Source organism: Gopherus evgoodei, chromosome 3 (genome assembly GCF_007399415.2).
Source record: "Gopherus evgoodei ecotype Sinaloan lineage chromosome 3, rGopEvg1_v1.p, whole genome shotgun sequence".
NCBI classification, from domain to species: Eukaryota; Metazoa; Chordata; order Testudines; family Testudinidae; genus Gopherus; species Gopherus evgoodei.
Window position 1 is genome coordinate 77133801 of NC_044324.1, and position 19977 is coordinate 77153777.

At 41.9% G+C, this 19977-nt stretch overlaps 1 protein-coding gene across 1 annotated transcript in view; it reads right to left on the reverse strand.

Annotated features, from left to right (window-relative positions):
- GJB7 (gap junction protein beta 7) overlaps positions 1 to 7115 on the reverse strand; it is a 26679-nt gene extending 19564 nt beyond the window's left edge. The window contains exon 1 of the mRNA XM_030555886.1: positions 7014 to 7115. The gene's annotated coding sequence lies outside the window, so the exon portion shown is untranslated. The remainder of the gene's footprint in view (positions 1 to 7013) is intronic.
- Positions 7116 to 19977: the final 12862 nt, after the last annotated feature.

The following is a 19977-nucleotide window of genomic DNA, read 5'->3' on the forward strand; positions in this document are numbered from 1 at the left end:
AGTTAAGTGGACTGATGAGTGTCAAAAGGCCTTTACCCAACTTAAGGCAACGCTCATGTCTGACCCTGTGCTCAGGGCCCCGGATTTTGACAAACCATTCCTAGTAACCACAGATGCATCTGAGCGTGGTATAGGAGCAGTGCTCATGCAGGAAGCAACAGATCACAACTTCCATCCTGTCGTGTTTCTCAGCAAGAAACTGTCTGAGAGGGAAAGTCACTGGTCAGTCAGTGAAAAGGAATGCTATGCCATTGTGTACGCCCTGGAAAAGCTACGCCCATATGTTTGGGGACGGCGGTTCCAACTACAAACTGACCATGCTGCACTAAAGTGGCTTCATACTGCCAAGGGGAACAACAAGAAACTTCTTCGTTGGAGTTTAGCTCTCCAAGATTTTGATTTTGAAATTCAACACATCACAGGAGCTTCTAACAAAGTTGCTGATGCACTCTCCTGTGAGAGTTTCCCAGAATCCAGTAGTTAAAAAGTGTTCTTAAAATGTAAAAGTCTGTTAGTTATATACTTAGGGGTATATGTAAAGGTGCATGTGTTGTATTAAACTGTTTATTTTCAAGTTCTAGAAGGAAATCGCCGCCAGTGAGCTTCCCCACTGTCTGCAATTTGGGGGGCGTGTCATAAACAGATAGCTAAGGGTTAATGTCTCGTTCACCTGAAGCACCTGACCAGAGGACCAATCAGGAAACCGGATTTTTTCAACTTTGGGTGGAGGGAAGTTTGTGTCTGAGTCTTTGTTTTCTGTCTGCCTGCTTTCTCTGAGCTTTGGAGAGTAGTTTGGAGTAGTTCTGTTTTCTAATCTTCTGTTTCTAAGTGTAAGGACAAAGAGATCAGATAGTAAGTTCTATGGTTTCTTTTCTTTGGTATTTGCATGAATATAAGTGCTGGAGTGCTTTGATTTGTATTCTTTTTGAATAAGGCTGTTTATTCAATATTCTTTTAAGCAATTGACCCTGTATTGTGTCACCTTAATACAGAGAGACCATTTGTATGTATTTTCTTCCTTTTTATATAAAGCTTTCTTTTAAGACCTGTTGGAGTTTTTCTTTACTTCAGGGAAATTGAGTCTGTACTCACCAGGGAATTGGTGGGAGGAAGAAATCAGGGGAGATCTGTGTGTGTTGAATTTGCTAGCCTGATTTTGCATTTCCTCTGGGTGAAGAGGAAAGTGCTTTTGTTTCCAGGACTAGGAACAGAGAGGGGGAGTCACTCTGTTTGGATTCACAGAGCTTGTGTCTGTGTATCTCTCCAGGAGCACCTGGAGGGGGGGAAGGGAAAAAGGATTATTTCCCTTTGTTGTGAGACTCAAGGGATTTGGGTCTTGGGGTCCCCAGGGAAGGTTTTTCAGGGGGACCAGAGTGCCCCAAAACACTCTAATTTTTTGGGTGGTGGCAGCAAGTACCAGGTCCAAGCTGGTAGCTAAGCTTGGAGGTTTTCATGCTAACCCCCATATTTTGGACGCTAAGGTCCAAATCTGAGACTAAGTTATGACAATCCCTCCAAATTTTAGGAGGTGTATTGGAACGGAGTAAAGAAAACCTACATTTCTTGACCTATGAAAATCCATCCTGCAGCTCTTTGTTGGGGGTGGGAGTGGCTAGGGAATCTGCACTTTTGAAAATCAGGCCACTTATGGATTTAGGAATCTATCTTTAGGCACCTGCTTTCGAAAATCTCTGCCAGTGTTTCCATATCGGGGAGTGCCTAGCCTATATACGAACTGGGACTAGAAAAAATGTTTCTTACACCTGGCCCCACCAATCCTACACTGAGGATAGTCTGACGAAAGCACAAAGGAAAGACCTGTCCAGGGAGAGGTGGGAATAAGAGCTTGGAAGGAATTCTCAGACAGCCCTGAGGCAATGTATAGGCCCCAATCTAGTGCAAGAGCAAAGAGAAGGAAGAGTTCAAATCATGTAGCGCTGATATAGAATAGATACAGAAAAGGATTTTGGTTATCAAAGACTTACTTACATAGTTACTTGATTAAATGCTCCTTTGGCTGAAATGAGACTTTTATAAAGTGATTGTGGAGCACACAGCTATAATTTCTGGATTCGCAATTCTCAATCAACAAGCTCTAGGCAACAAAATGCCAGTGTTTTTACATCTGTAGTCTTCCCTGTGACACTAGCTGAATGTCCATGGGACAAACTTCAGGCGAGCAGGTCTATAGAGTAACAGAGCTTGTTTTGTGGCATTCCTCAGGGTCACAGACAACACTTCTGCCAAAGGAGACGGAAATGTGTCCTTAAAAGGAAAAAATGTTTATTTTATGTGTGATTGTTGCTATATGGCAGTGTAGCTTTTAACTGATGCTCAGGTTGATACTGTACAATACCATTCATTCTTCAAAGGCTTAGACGTTGCAGAAAGTGTTAGTCATTAGTTAAAGAATAAAGCACAAAGACAGTGAAAGAGAGTGATTCAGTAGATGAAAGGGAGACAGTAGACATCCTGATGGAGCAGCACATGTGAGAGTGACATGCAGCTATAGGGAGAGGGGAGGGGGAGGCCAAGCATTGTGAACATATGGGCCTGAGACTAAAGATGAAGCCATAGTGTGAGCAGTCAAATCCAGAACAGTCTAGGGGTTCAGAAAGACCATAAAGGAGGAATTGAAATAGTCAAGTTGGGTTGTGATTGTGACAAGAAGGAGATCACAATAAGGGGGAGTTTGGGCAATGTTCCAGAAAAGGGGAGATAAATGAGCAGAGCAGGTTAGAAGTGACTTCTAGTCTTAGCAAAATTATATTCTGGGTTAACCAAAGGGAAAGTCTAAGATGCTTTATACCCGGAAGGAAAATTTCACTCTTTAGAGCATCCAAGAGTAGAATGATTGGTGCAGCATTAAATGAGCAGAAGGAAGAAAGACAGTTGAATGAGGAAGCAGAGGGACGAGAGATAAGTTGAGGGACATGTAAGACTGGTATCATCTGTATCAGCGTGATGTCCAGCACTGAAGCTAGCAATGAGAGGTCACAAAGGGTGTCAGGAAAAGAGAACAAGAAGAAGGCCAAAGATGGAGCCTCCAGAGTGGAAGGGATGAAGGAAAGAGATCGTCTCTATCAGAAATGAAAAGGGAGTCATTAGAGAGAGTTCAAATCAGCAGAGGAGAGGTGGCTGAAAGGGAAAGAGTTTCTTGTTCAAAATACTCTAGAACAGACAGACTGAACAATATGATTGTGTGGAAAGCTGTGCCACTAATTGCTAAGCTGCTGAAATATCATTTACTGGAAAATGTATTTGAATAATGCCACAGTAGAATGAATTATTCATTGAACAATTGTATCATTCAGTTAGGTCTACAGCAGCTTGAATAATATGTATTGAATAATTCATTCAATTAATAGTGTATTATTTAATTAATAATTTCCCCCAGATTTTGACCATCTTTGCTAACTATGTTAGCAGTAGAAAAAGTACCTTTGTACAGAGGAGAATGGGGAATTAAGAAAATGTGGGGGGGAAATGAGCCAATGGCAAATGGAGCTAATCCATCAGGAGTTTGTGGGGCAGAGAAGGAGGGATACTTTCAGGAGGTACTGGTGAGGGAAGGACACTGGGAGTCACCAGGGGAGCACGCAAGGAAGGAGTGGGGAGTAGTGTGTTGCTGTAGAATAAAAGCAGTGGAATGCAGAGGTGGATCAGAGAGGGCAGGTTGTCAGCCTGGGAAGTGAGGGTGAGGCCCACGAGTTGTGTGTACAGGCTTGGAACTGGCCTAGCAAGCTGTGCAATGGTGACATTTTTTTCTGTGTAACCATTGTTGATTTAAAATATCAATTCTGTTCACTACAAGACATAGTCTTGCTTTATGGGTGGCTTTATGACAGAGGAGAGAAGGTGATGGAAACCATTGGAAAAGACACTAAGGGAATGGGGTGGGTGCTGAGAGTCACTGAGGAGGGCAAAGGAAAACAGAATGTGGAAAATATATTGAGACATCAACTTCACTTTGGGGACAGTGAAGTCTAGTGACTAGAGCAAGTTACAAGATGCCAGACCTCATTCTATTCAGAGTCACCCTGATCATGTCACTTCTGGATTGACTTTCAAAGGTGCTAAGCACCCACAAATCCCACTGAGGTGAATGGGAGCTGCAGGTGCTCATCACTTTTGAAAATCAAGCCACAACCCTCAGTGCCTTAGTTTCTTTATCTGTAAAATGGGGGTGATAATATCAACTCTGAGAATAGATTTCAGATGCTTGGGTGAAAGGTGCTGTGGAAATGCCAAGTGTAATAATTTAACACTGGGAAATTATTTTTGTCTAGGGTCTTTCATTGGTCAGATACCCCTTTGTCCATCCTAAAATGAGTCAAACTGAAATACAAATGTAAATTTCAATACTTGTCATTTTTTGGAGCCTACAAGAAACTAGCCAGCAAAGATATTTACTTCTTATATTCCATTAGCAAACAAACCCACCTCCGCTGAACTGTGTACTGGCCCTAGTTCATTATTATTTATAATATGACAATGTTTAGTGGTGCCAATTGACCACACTGGTGTAGACATGTCAAAAACACAGAGTAAGAGACAGAGTCCCTGCTCTGAAGAGTTTACAGTCTAAAAGAGACAGACAAAAGGTAGGAGGGAAAACAGAGGCAACATCATTTACCAAAGGCCATGCTGCGGGTCAATGGGAGAGGTAGGAATAGAAGAACCCAGGTCTCTTGTCTAGTTCCTGAGCCGCTGTAGCATGCTGAGCTATTGTTCTGCCTTATTAATGTTAACTTCTCATTACATCAGGTCTAGCATTAGTTTGTAAGCTCATCAGAGCACAGCTCATGTCCTTTTCTCTCTCAGGAGGAGGCACCTAGCACTCTTTTGGGTGCCATAATAAGTAATATTTTAAGCAGAATTTCCATCCTTCACAGGCCAGTATAATAGTGGTTAAAGTATCAGAGGGCTAGCTGTGTTAGTCTGGATGTGTAAAAGCAGCAAAGAGTCCTGTGGCAACTTATAGACTAACAGACGTATTGGAGTATGAGCTTTCTTGGTGAATACACACTTCGTCAGATGCATGTGGTTAAAGTGTGTATGTATAATATGTAAAAACAGTAGCCTGGATATGTACATGCTAAATATGTACAGGAATGGTGGTGGACAGAAGTAAATGGAGGAAGGCTGGTCATTTGGTTGTGGCCTTGAACTGGTACTCAGGGTATGGCTACATTTGGAATTTCAAAGCGCTGCCCCGGCAGCGCTTTGAAGTGTGAGTGTAGTCAGAGCGGCAGCGCTGGGAGAGAGCTCTCCCAGCGCTGCATGTAAACCACATCCCTTACGGGTGTAGCGTGCAGCGCTGGGAGCCGCGCTCCCAGCGCTGCTGCCCTGATTACACTGATGCTTTACAGCGCTGTGTCTTGCAGCGCTCAGGGGGGTGTTTTTTCACACCCCAGTTGCAGCGCTGTAAAGTGTGAGTGTAGCCAAGGCCTCAGTAGATTTTTGGTTTTATTCCTTGCTCTGCTATTGACTTCCTACGTAACCTTAGGGAAATCATGTAATCTCTCAGGGCCTCAGTTCTTTGCCTGTAAAATAGGGGTAATACTTCCCTTTTCCACTCTTGTCTGTCTTGTCTATTTAGAGTGTGAGCTCATCAGAGCAGGAACTTTCTGTTAGTTTGTGCGTGTACAGTCCCTGCCACAATGGGATCCTGTTCTCGGTTGGGGCACTGAGGTGCTATTTTAATAAAATAATTAATAATGATAATAAACCACTTGGGTATAATTCTCTCCTCTGTTACAGACTCTCTGGGTGACCGGGGGCTAGTCACTTAATCCTTCTATGCCTTAGTTCCTCATCTCCAAAGTGAGAGAAATATTTTTTCTCTACCTCTTTGGGGGCATGTGAAGGTTAAATTCATTGATAGTGTTTCCCAAATTTTTGAAAACTTTCATCAGGAAAATCAAACTAATCATCTACCTCCACTCCTCAACAGCCCAGCCATGTGCTGCTAAATATTGAGGCACTCAGACATGATAGTGATGAGTACTGTACAAGAATCTAGACAGATGTTACTCAAGATCCTGATTTAGATCAAAATAAGGCAGATTTTTAACATCAGCTGACAATTTCTTCTTTAAATCAAAACACCTGCCCTCCTTCCCCACCCACCCCCAGAGAATGTGTGGAAAGATCAAAATAGTTTGCATTTAGAGGAGAATATCATCCACAAACTCCCTCCTCAGTGTTTGTCAGAAGCTTAACTCTGATTAGCTCTTTTTTTTTAATAGCTAGTAGTTGCATTGCTTCATCTCACTAACATTTTATATTTGCATTTGAGAAATTAAAAGCACCATTTAACAAGCCAGCAGCTATCAAGTATGATGTTCTGCCAGAGTGTGGTATTTTTAATTATTTTCCACATCACACAGGACTGATTCTGGGAGGAATAGTAATTATCAGCCATCACCTTTTATGTGTATCTTAGTAAATTAGATAATCAAGTGAAAATGATACTTGAAATATCCAGGATTACATAAAATACCAGAGTAGTTGTCTGTTCCATATCTACACAATAAATATTGCAGTTCTCATAAGCACAGTGAAAAACCTATAACCATTCTACCTCATGTTCTCCTCTTGCAGAGAAAAGCTACTTCTACGGTATCCACAGCAATGATCCCAAGTATTAATAAGTGTTGTTACACTGCTTGGGTCATTCCTGTAAGGATTGTCAGAGGACAGAAGCATTACAATCACAAGGCAAGGGATTTCAACTTTGGAACTTACTGAAAAAAATGAAATTAAAACATATGGACTGTGAGTCATAGATGGCTACATTCCAGTTTGTAACAATTAATTGTTTAAAAATTTTATCAACAGTGCATGGGAAAACTTACTGCCATTTTACAAGGCTTATACTTAATTAGAATTGCATATGCATTTGACACTTTCTGGAAGGAAACTTTTACACACACACACACAACCTCCCCCCTAACCGGTTTCTTATTGAATAAAAACACATTTTATCAGAAGAAGAAAATCTTACTTACCTGAACAGCAACAGGTGATGATTAAAATTGAACCAGCAGTTTTCTAGTATCATTAACAATTAATGACTCATTTCCCAGAAAGGGAGTAATTGCTTTAAGCTGTGAAAATGGAGTCCAGTTGTTTCCTAGGTAGTATAATCTAAACAGGTGTAACCTGATCCCTTGTTCTGGCATATTATTCAAATGAGGACTACAGTGTGTCTAATGCTGTCAGGAAGATGTATGTTGAGTAACTTGAGACTAGAAACTATTTAATGCTACACACGTAATTTTTCTCTCTTATCCCATCCACAAATATTAACTCTAATGAAGGGCAGCAGTTCTTTGCGTCTTTTCTTACACTATCACAGGTAGAGCCTCCACAGTGAACGACAAATTTGACATGGTATGGCAGAGGGAAATGGTTCTCAAGCTGACATCTGATCACTGATGGTCTATGGAGGTGATTTAGTCTTCCAACTCACAAAGTGTTTCAGTGAAGGCCAACTAGCACCCCATAATGATACTAAACCTTATTTACAAAGAATTAGAACTTATGTATACAACTTCTAGAAAGAAATAACTAAGGGATCCAGTCTGTTCCCTTTTTCCAGATACTGTGATCCCACCTGATTTACACTGTCCACCCACCATTAACTGTCTCCTGAAATTTGCAAAGATATGTGCAAAGATTGGTATAACAAGAACTGTCTTCACTGAAACACACTTTCAGTCTGAACACTTTTTAAACAAAGCTTTTTGTTTGTGAATTGGCTGTGTTCTCCACCCTCACCCACTCCCACCATGCACTCCAAAACTTTAAAATGCGTTGGACTATACAACCCCCAGGAAGAAAGCACTGCAAGATCCATCAAGGCCGAGATCCCCTCTTGCAGACCTTAACAAGGCCAGAGGAGCAGGTGTGAGGTATAGCTGGATGGTATAACTGAACAGTGGAGGGGAGAAGGGGAACCTTTTGTTGTACCAATTATATTAGACCAGTAAAAACCAGCAGGATCTTATTAAAGGGGACAAGGCAAAGATGCCACATTTATTATGATAACAATTTATGACTAATAACTAATATCTTAATTCTTATACACACACATTATACCTATTACCTATACACACACACACACACATTCACATTATACCTAATACCTGTACACACACACATATACACATTCACACACACACACCCACATTCATCAGGCGTTCTGCAGCTGCTGCATAGTTACCAGTCCTGAAGATAGCTTAAGTTCATGGCTTGATTTTGTAGCTTGGGTTCGTAGCTTGTGGCAGCTAACTGGCCAGGAAAGCTGGGCACAAGGACAAGCTGGATCTCTATTGGGCAGGCACTGATGTCCTTCCATGTTGGCAGCAGAATGTTACCCAAAGTCTCTCATCTCACCCTTCTTTTTTTATAGGCTTTTAGTTTGGATTCAAAGTCTATAGGTCTTGCTGTGTCACACTGCCTTTGGGTTTAGATTGATCACCCATCAATTGCAGGCGTGACTTTCAGCCTTGGACCTGGCTTTGATCTTCCTTCTGTTGTTCTGTTGTCCTTTTCTTTTTAGGGTGGATGCTTCTTACTTTGTTTAGGGCTGTTGTCTAGGTCTTCAGCCGTTGGTATTTGAATTTTATCTCATCAGGACAGGCTGGGGCTGGAGGTTGATTCCATCATTCATACATACCTCATTCACACATCTAAACTAAACTAATAAGATTACAGCAGGGTTTGCAAAAATGAAGGTTGGAGGAAGCTTTTACAAAATGGAGTGAGTGTTTTAAAATGGGGTTTGAATTACAATATGGAACAGAAGTTACAGTATAGGCAAGTGTAGTGAATGGTGAACAGAAGTTACATTAATAAAGTGAACAATTGAAAACAATTTCATTTATCAGTTCTACACTTTTATCCGCATGGAAAAGTTTAACCATGTCATGTTTTATACCTAGGACACTTTGAGCATTTAGGATAAATTTTTCAGAGAAGCCCCTAGATAATGGAGGAACGTAAGTCCCAGTGACTTTCAATGAGACTTAGGCTCCTGAGTCATTTAGATGCTTTTGAATATTTGACCATTACAGCTTTTAATGTTGATAAAAGATTCTGTCTTTCCCTGACCATCTTTGTGCATCCCTGGCCCCCTGTAACATCCCACTTTGTGCCTTACATCATCGCCCTACCTCCCTCCCATCTGCCCCAGCCTGAACCCCTGCATCCCTGCCTCTGCATAATGAGATGCGGAGAACACAGCATACAGTACATCCACACCTGCACTTACAGAATTAGTTTATACTGCCCCATATCTGCTGTGATTAATGCTTTTGTTCATCTTTATTCTATTTCATTATTATTATTGTTACCTCTTTTAACCCAAGCAATTAGCCAAAACTTGGGGTCTTGCAGGTTGTTTCCATTGGAAGGAGAAAATGATGATAGTAAGTTATTTCTTTGATGCAATCCTGTTTATTTACAAAGAACTTACACAAAATTCTGTTTCCCTGAACACAGTAGGAATCAAACAGCAAGAGACTTTCTTTGCTCACAGTTCCAAGCGTCTTTCCAGACAGCATTTTGCCCAAAAGTCCTCGCTCTTTCTCTTAGGACCACACTACAGGTACGTCTCTGGTTGTCATGGGGGCTTCCTTGCTGCTTTCTCTATGTGTGTCTGTGCTGTTTCTATTCTCTCTCTCATACACACACAGCTCTGTCAAACAATATCCAGCCTCCTGCATTTGCATTTAGACCCCAGGGAATACCGTTCAGACTGCACAGTTCAAAGCCTATTCTAGTCTTGTATGTGGCCTGTGTTTTGGGCAGTGGCTCCTGTTGTTCCAGCTACCTATTTAAATGTACTTTGGTCACTGTATTAAATTGATTATTTTAATTATTCTTATGTCCAGCTATGTGTTGAGTTGATTTCTAATGCATGAGCAATGTAGCAAACCTACATATCCTATTCTAACATATCTTACTATGTGTCAGAGTCTCAATCTTCCTATACTTAATTTGATTTTTAGGAAGATTTTCTATAGGATTTGATTGTGCTGGTAAATAACAGAGAATAAATTGACAGCCTGAATTTATTCCCTGGTTAAGATTTCTTAATAGCAGAATGTACTTATACAACAGATATATAGATATACAAGATTCCCAAATTAAAAACTATATTGAACTGAAGACAAAGTTGAGCACTTATCAGTAATTTAAAGATGAAAATATTACAGGGATATTGTAATTATCCTCAAAACAAGCATTGCTAACCCAGGAAATTCAGAGTTAAGGCAAAAATGTCAAGAACATAAGAGTATGAAAAATGTATCTTAGTCACCAAAACTATGCCCTGTAGTCAAGAGGAAAAGAAAAATGAAAAAACATGAATTTGCCTTTTAAAAACCAATGTAATCTACTACCAAAACCATTTTACATTAGTCACAGTTGTACGGTTGTTGTGTGGTAACACCATAGGATAGAGCTACGGCTGTCCTGGTGCCTTAGCTGTGCAGAACACCCATCTTTACACCTCCATCTCATCTCATGCACAAATGCTAAACTGCCTCTTTGTAAATGTTGTCACCAACCCTGTCTGCTTGAAGAAATTAATTAATTAGTTAATAATAGTTCTTTCCTGTAGGTCTCTCTCATTTTGTATCAGATGTCTGTCTACTTAGAGATGCCTACCCAGTCTACCAAGCCTACAGAGTTTATAAACTGCACAGGACCCAAGAGTGTGTTGGCTTCAGTGTCTCTGTCTAGTCCTGTGGACTTTGTAATCTCTGCAAATTCCACAGAACAGGGGGTCTCCATCACTAGCTTCTATTATGGATACTGTAGTAAGGGATGTTCCTGAGACACCTGGATACAGGAATGGTTTTACTTGTGGTGTGGGGAACAATAACGAGAGGTCAGCACTGTGAATCTTTCTCTCCTCTCTTTTCAATAGAAACCTGATTTTCCACTCCACGGGGACATTTTTTGTTTTGATAGCATCCTGTTTTCAATTCCATTATTGAACGTCACAAATTAAACAGGTGCCATTCATGAATGAAAGTGGAACTGAACAAAACGTTGTTTGTCTTCCAAGTTAAATCCACTTCAAATGATTAATAAGCTTCTTTGGTATTTGAAAAACAATTTGTTTAATCTTTGTTGACAAGCAAGGTTGTACGATGTAGTCCACCCATTTCCCACAGATGACACTGGCTAATAAAAAACATTAACATCAGAAATATATATGGCATTGTGTAAAACGGAGAAGTTCATGTCTGACAGGATCGTTTGTTTATAACATCATTATTTGGCTCATCCGTGAGCAGATCCATACAAGTATAGCCTGGAGCCTGGATTCCTTGTGCACACGCAACTCTCAGTGATTTCAGTGGGAGTTACACAGATGTACGGTAATGGCTGAAAAATCAGGGCAAAGAATGCATGAACTAAGTAACACATGCGTAAAAATTCATAGTGGTCCCTCGGTCTAGCTAGACACTTTGTTTTCTGCACGTATATTTTTTTAATAAGGCAACATTTTGTTGTATATGCCTTAGTGAAATAATTACCTTTTTTCCCCTTAACTGTGAAAAGGGTGAGGACATTATAATAATATCATTTACAAAATGTCATCCCCTTCCTCAGCTGCTCCACACAGAGATGCTCAAGGCTGTTTTGGGGGGAAAAAAATCACCAAATAGTAAACACTAATTCAAACAGTGTAAAATAAGTACACAGTGTAAAAACACCATTATAAAAATCAAAGTAAAACATTGTAACCTCCCTTCATATGAGAAGAAAAATTGAAGCCTGTGTCAAGATCAAGCTCATGAATCAAGATGTCTCCCACACAGCAACCCTCTCTATTGCAAGCAAGCTGTGTTCTGTGTCTATGACAGATATGTAACTAGGAGCCCATCCATGTATTTTAATATTATGGCCATTTGTTTACTGGAACTCTGAGTTGTAGCATCTATAGTTCAAAGACCACCCTAACCTTTCATCTTGTATGGTCTTTGACGTAATCGGGGCCTGTGTGGTGAGGGAGCAAGGGGCTGAGGCACAGCAAAACTAGCTATTGTGTACTGTTGCTATCATAAACTGGCTATTGTGTTCTGTGTTGATATCAACTGGATGGAATATCAGAACTGCTCAAATGTATTGTAGTGCTAATAGTGATTCTGTTGTGCCTCAAGTGATGGGGTCTGAGCTTTTAGAACATTGGGATCTGTTATGAAGTTGTGAGTGGCCCTGGTGTGCAGTGAATTCCCAAGTGAATTCCCTCTATTTAAACGAAAAAACAAACAAGCAAGCAAACCACTCAGTGTTAGCTCTAGGTCTGTTCCTGCCAGCAAGGCTGAAAGAGAGAGGTGTTTTTGTGTTTCCTTCTCATAGATGGTATTCAGATACCAAAGGGATGGGCAACCTTATAAACACTTAGCTAGATAGCCATAGATATGTTACAATTCTAGTATTTACATAGCATCTTCCACAAAAAGATCTCAGACCACTTTATGAACATTCATTTATTAATGCTCAACAGCCCATTAAGAAGATAAATATAATTGTATTCATAGGGAGGAAAACTAGATGACTTTCCCAAGATCACACAGCAAGTCAATGGCAAAGCCAGCAATAAAATCCAGGATTCTTGACACTCAGGCCCAAACCCTTAAAGGTATTTAAACACCTAATTCCCATTGATTTCAGTGGAAGTTAGATGCCTAAATACCTTTGAGGATCTGGTGTGTGTACTCTAAACATGTACATATCACCACACACTCAGTGTCAGGCCTGTGGGACAGAACATACATTGGAGTACCTTAAAAAGCTCTCTCTTCTCTCTCAGCCCAAGAAAAGAAAGTAACTTCACTAATAAAATTAGGAGTCCTTGTGGCACCTTAGAGACTAACAAATTTATTTGGGTATAAGCTTTCGTGGGCTAGAACCCACTTCATCAGATGCATGGAATGAAAAATACAATAGGCAGGTATAAATATACAGCACATGAAACGATGGGAGTGGGGGGGTCAGTGCTAACGAGGCCAATTCAGTTAGGGTGGATGTGGCCCATTCCCAACAGTTGACAGGAAGGTGTGAGTATCAACAGAGGGAAAATTACTTTTTGTAGTGATCCAGCCGCTCCCAGTCTTTATTCAGGCCTAATTTGATGGTGTCAAGTTTGCAAATTAATTCCAGTTCTGCAGTTTCTCCTTGAAGTCTGTTTTTGAAATTTTTTTGTTGAGGAATGGCCACATTTAAGTCTGTTATTGAGTGTCCAGGAAGACTGAAGTGTTCTCCTACTGGTTTTTGAATGTTACGATTATTGATGTCTGATTTGCGTCCATTTATTCTTTTGTCTAGAGACTGTCCGGTTTGGCCAATGTACATGGCAGAGGGGCATTGCTGGCACATGATGGCATATATCACATCGGTAGATGTGCAGGTGAATGAGCCCCGATGGTGTGGCTGATGTGGTTTAGGTCCTATGATGGTGTCCCTTTAATAGATATGCAGACGGAGTTGGCAACAGGGTTTGTTGCAGGGATTGGTTCCTGGGTTAGTGTTTCTGTTGTGTGGTGTGCAGTTGCTGGTGAGTATTTGCTTCAGGTTAGGGGAGCTGTCTGTAAGGAAGGACTGGCCTGTCTGCTAAGGTTTGTGAGAGTGAGGAATCACCCTTCAGAATAGGTTGTAGATCCTTGATGATGCGTTGGAGAGGTTTTAGTTGGGGGCTGTAGGCGATGGTTATTGGTGTTCTGTTACTTTCTTTGTTGGGCCTGTCCTGTAGTAGGTGACTTCTGGGTACCCTTCTGGCTCTGTCAATCTCTTTCTTCACTTCCCTAGGTGGGTATTGTAGTTTTAAGAATGCTTGATAGAGATTCTGTAGGTGTTTGTCTCTGTCTGAGGGATTGGAGCAAATGCAGTTGTATTTTAGGGTTTGGCTGTAGACAATGGATCGTGTAATGTGGTCTGGATGAAAGCTGGAGGCATGTAAGTAAGTATAACGGTCAGTAGGTTTCTGGGACAGAGTGGTGTTTGTGTGACCATCGCTTATTTGCACTGTAGTGTCCAAGAAGTGGATCTCTTATGTGGACTGGTCCAGGCTGAGGTTGATGGTTGGTGGAAAATGTTGAAATCCTGGTGGAATTCCTCAAGGCCTCCTTCCCATGGCTCCAGATGATGAAGATGCCATCAGTGTAGTGCCAGTAGAGTAAGGATGTTAGGGGACGAGAGCTGAGGAAGCGTTGTTCTAAGTCAGCCATAAAAATGTTGGCATACTGTGGGGCCATGCAGGTGCCAACAGCAGTGCCACTGACTTGAAGGTATAAATCGTCCTCAAATCTGAAATAGTTGTGGGTGAGGACAAAGTAACAAAGTTCTGCCACCAGATTTGCTGTGACATTATCGAGGATACTGTTCCTGATGGCTTGTAATTCATCTTTGTGTAGAATGTTGCTTTAGAGAGCTTCCACATCCATAGTAGCTAGGATGGTGTTTTCTGGAATATCACCAATGGATTGTAGTTTCCTCAGGAAGTCAGTGATGTCTCAAAGATAGCTGGGAGTGCTGTTAGCATAGGGCTTGAGGACAGAGTCCGCATAGCCAGACAATCCTGCTGTCAGGCTTCCAATGCCTGAGATGAATGGACATCCAAGATTCCCAGGTTTATGGATCTTGGGTAGCAGATAGAATACCCCTGGTCAGGGCTCTAGGGTGTGTGTCATTGTAGGGAGTTTCTGGATCATATGGTGCAGTTTCTTTTGGTACCTCTCAGTGGGATCAGAGGGTACTGGCCTGTAGAATGTGATGTCAGAGAGTTGACTAGCAGCCTCTCATTCATACTCTGACCTATTCATGATGACTACAGCACCTCCTTGTCAGCCTTTTTGATTATAATGTCAGAGTTGTTTCTGAGGCTGTGGATGGCATTGCGTTCTGTATGGCTGAGGTTATGGGGCAAGTGATGCTGCTTTTCCACAATTTCAGACCGGGGACGTCAGCAGAAGACTCTATGTAAAGTCCAGTCTGTTGTTTCGACCATCAGGAGGAGTCCACGCAGAATCCTTCTTGTACCATTTGTAGGAAGGTTCTGGGGTTAGTGTGCTGTTGAGTGATGTGATGGAAATATTCCTTAAATTGGAGTTGGTGAAAGTAGGCTTCCAGGTCACTGCAGAACTGTATCATGTTCCTGGGGGTGGTGGGGCAGAAGGAGAGGCCCCAAGATAGGACAGCCTCTTTTGCCGGGCTAAGAGTATAGCTGGATAGATTAACAATAGTGTTGGGGGAGTTAAGGGTACCACCAGTTGGGGTGGATGTGGCCCATTCCCAGCAGTTGATAGGAAGGAGTGAATGTGAACAGAGGGAAAATTACGTTTTGTAGTGCTAACGAGGCCAATTCAATCATGGCGGATGTGGCCTGAATAAAGACTGGGAGTGGCTGGGTCACTACAAAAGGTAATTTTCCCTCTGTTGATAACTGACCCCTTCCTATCAACTGTTGGGAATGGGCCACATCCACCCTAACTGGATTGGCCTTGTTGGCATTGACCCCCCCACTTGGTAAGGCAACTCCCATCTTTTCATGTGCTGCATATTTGTACCTGCTTAGTGTGTTTGCCACTCCGTGCATCTGATGAAGTGGGTTGTATCCCATGAAAGCTTGTGCCCAAGTGAGTGTGTTGGTCTCTAAGGTGCCACAAGGCCTCCTCGTTGTTTTTGCTGATACAGACTAACACGGCTACCCCTCTGAAACGTCTCACTAATACAGCTGTTCATGCAAGTATTTTACAGTAGCTTTCTTCATTAATTGTATAAAGAGACAAAAATTAAGAGCAATAACAGTAGTAACCTTCATTCAGTACTGATTCTTTCTTTACTGCTCTGTGGATTAAACACAAAACCAGCTGGCCAGCACATGCTACCGAAACAAGCTACCAGCTTAGCAGATGGTGTATTGTGAGTTAAATATTGACACAAAGGACAGATGTACCACTTTATTTTCCTCACTCTGTGATATTTGCAAATAGCAATGGATAACTCAATTTGTATGGACAAAATGTAGACTTGGTTTCACAGTAGACAAGCTGACCAATGGTATCACACATACTTCCATTTAGAAGACAGCAGACAGTTTGAGCATTGTTATTATACGAAAGTAAAGGATATGAAAAAAATAAAGCTGGGGATTTTACACAACGTTATTAATCATTTGCCCCTTTACAAATAGGACATAGAAATCAAAGAATAATATGACTGTGATTTAAACACATCCATTGGTTTTAGACATGGGCCCAAGAACCAGAATTCAGATCCAAATGCCAGAAATATGGCTGTTTAATCCAAACTTAATAAAATTGAATTTGTTGGGTCTAACTGGGCTTGCAGATGTGTATGTGTGTGCAACCACTGTTGACATTTGTAGGGATGTTCAGACCCCAGGAATCTGCAGACTTGGGCACCTTTGTGTTTTTTCATTACATTCTTTTTAGAATTCACAGATAACTGCCACTAATCCATGTAGCCTCAAGTATACTTACATACCCACTGGAAAAATCTGGAATGTTTTTCATTTGGTTTTCTATGTTTGAATAAACAAGAAGCCCATTGTGTCAAAACTCTCGTGTCATCCATTTGTAAACAGTTTCCTCATGCCTTGAGGCCTGGTTACTGCAAATGGAAAACAGTGTTCAAAAAAAGAAAACAACAGAATAAAAAAAGAAAGAGAAAGTCAAAATCAAAGTATTGCAGGAAGAAGGCAGGTGTGTGTGAGAAAGAGAGTGCATCAGGGAGACTTCCTTATTCCCGCAGAAGTCTCAAATGTTTTACATTTCCTTTTGGGGTGCAGGAGAGACAGGGAAGGGTCTTGTGAGGGTTGTCTTTGTACCAGTGCTTTATTATGTTTCATGAATTAATATATATTTCACTTCTCTCATAGTTTTCTATCTCCAAGGAAAAAAGATTTTTCATAGATGCCTACTCCTCTCAAATATTTTCATCTAATTTTGAAAGTGGAATGCCAAGCACAGGTTCTCAAGATGCATATCACTGTAGTTAGGCTTTATACTGTCTTCGTGTTTGATTTGGCTAGAATCCATGAGTGTCTATGATTAGCAGTATTAATTGAATCTAAACCTCAACCATCTGGGATGTCAGGTTTGTCTGTTCCCCTTAGGGCTTCGATTCTCATCAGAAATTTCAGCCAACAGAAGGATTGATTGACAAAAGACTGGATATCTATAAAATACTTTTCTATTTAAAAACCACAAAATGTCAATGTTCTCTTAATCTTAATCTTCCCTAATGGGAATGTTTCATATCCCTTCAATTCTTGGGAACTGCATTAAAAATAACATGTAAAAGGTGACCCAAAGGGTGTTAAAGTGGCTTATGAAAACTAGGAAGCAGGTTTTATAAAGCAACAAAGAGTCCTATGGCACCTTATAGATTAACAGATGTATTGGAGCATAAGCTTTCGTGGGTGACAAGAAGTTGTGAGGAACAGTGGGGTGGGGGGAAATAGTTTTACTTTGTGTAATGACCCATCCACTCCCAGTCTTTATTTAAGCCTAATTTAATGGTTTCCATTCTGCAAATTAATTTCAATTCAGCAGTCTCTCATTGGAGTCTGAACAAGAGGCTGCTAGGCAGCTCTCCAACACCACATTCTACAAGCCATTACCCTCTGATCCCACTGAGGGTTACCAAAAGAAACTACACCATCTGCTCCAGAAACTTCCTGAAAAAGCACAAGAGCAAATCCGCACAGACACACACCTAGAACCCAGAGCAGGGATATTCTGTCTGCTACCCAAGATCCATAAACCTGGAAACCCTGGATGCTCCATCATCTCAGGCATTTGCACCCTGACAGCAGGATTGTCTGGCTATGTAGACTCCCTCCTCAGGCCCTATGCTACCAGCACTCCTAGCCATCTTCAAGACACCACTGACTTCCTGATGAAACTACAGTTCATTAATGATCTTCCTAAAAACACCGGCCTAGCCACTATGGATGTAAAAGCCCTCTATAACAACATTCCACACAAAGATGGACTACAAGCCATCAGGAATAGTATCTCTGATAATGTCATGGCAAACCTGGTAGCAGAACTTTGTGAGTTTGTCCTCACCCATAACTATTTCATATTTGGGGACAACATATACCTTCAAATTAGCGGCACTGCTATGGGTACCCGCATGGCCCCACAGTATGCCAACATTTTTATGGGTGACTTAGAACGCTTCCTCAGATCTCGTCCCCTAATGCCCCTGCTGCAAATGTCAACTGCTGCAAATGGACCATTTTGATTACCATTACAAAAAGTTTTTTCCTCTACTGCTGGTAATAGCTCACCTTAACTGATCACTCTCATTAGAGTGTGTATGGTAACACCCATTGTTTCATGTTCTCTGTGTGTGTGTGTATATATATATATATATATATATATATATATATATATATATATATATATATATATATATATCTTCCTACTGTATGTTCCATTCTATGCATCTGATGAAGTGGGCTGTAGCTCACAAAAGCTTTTGCTCAAATAAATTTGTTAGCCTCTAAGGTGCCACAAGTACTCCTGTCCTAATTATTTTGCAATTTTTGAGAATCCCGGAGCTGTGCTGCACCCATGTGGTGTGAGTGGGAATTACACTTCTTCACATTTCTTTTGAACACACATGGTTACAGTTTTGTTAGCTGGCTTCTTGCACCCCCACTATAAAAACTGTTTCAGCACCACTGTACTGGACAGTCCTGTTTTTGGATGGTTTGTCCCCCATCTGATACTGTGACAAAACCAGATGTTTCTTGGTCTGGTATCAGATAGGACAGACCAGGATTCTCAAACTGTGGGTCAGGATCCCAAAGTGAGTTGTGACCCTGTTTTAATGGGATCACCAGGGCTGACTTCAGACTTGCTGGGACCCAGAGCCGAAGCTGAAACCTGAGCCCCATCGTCCGGGGCCAAAGCTGAAGCCGAAGCCTGGGGCCTTCAGCCCTGGGTGACAGAGCTCAGATTACAGTCCCCTTGCCAGGGCGCACGGGACTTGGCCCCTGCAGCTGGGAGAGCAGGGCTTGGGCAGGCTCAGGCTTCGGCTCTCCCTCCTAGGGACATGTTGTAATTTTTATTGTCAGAAGGGGGTGGTGATACAATGAAATTTGAGAACCCCTGAGATAGAAGATGCCATTTTGAACAGTGCGCTGCTCCGCTCTCCACCCACATGACCTCAGCCACATGCTGCATGCAAGGTCAGACCAGTGGGGGCAAGGCAGTGCACTTCTGAAAATGATGTCCCCTGTATGCAGGGCCAGCTTTAGGAAGTAAGGGACCCAATTCGAACAGTTTTGACGGGGCCCTGGCAGGGATGACTTAAAAAAAAAAGTGGGGCTTGTACTTACCGAGCAGTGCTCCGAGTCTTCGACAGTGGGTCCTTCACTCACTCCAGATCTTCGGTGGCACTGAAGGACCTGCCACCAAAGACCTAGAGGGAATGAAGTACCCACCGTCGAAGTGCTGCCGAAGACCTGGAGCGCCGCCGGGTGAGTAAAAATTAAAAAGGCCCTCTAGCCAGGGAAGGGATTCTCACTGGGCGCGGGGCCCTCTTTGGCTTGGGGCCCTATTCGGGGGAATTGGCGGAATAGGCCTAAAGCCAGGCCTGCCTGCGTGGCATGATCTCGCACACACCGTACATCTGAGGTCATGTTGGCAGGGCCCTGCCATTCCCAGAAGAGTTGAAATGTGCAAGATTCTAGGAACATGTAAGTGGTCACCTTACAAAACAGCCACTGTACTTTCTCTGAGGGTCAAGCTTAGGACTGTTAGAGGGTGAGACTTCTCTGCTACCAACTGCACTAAGGTGACGGGCTAAGGTAATGATAGCCACTGCTACCTCGAGGGTCACTGGCACCTGAGAGCAAAGCACCATTTAGTGCAGGGCAAAACAAAAGACAAGCTTGTGACAGACCCAGCCCACCTG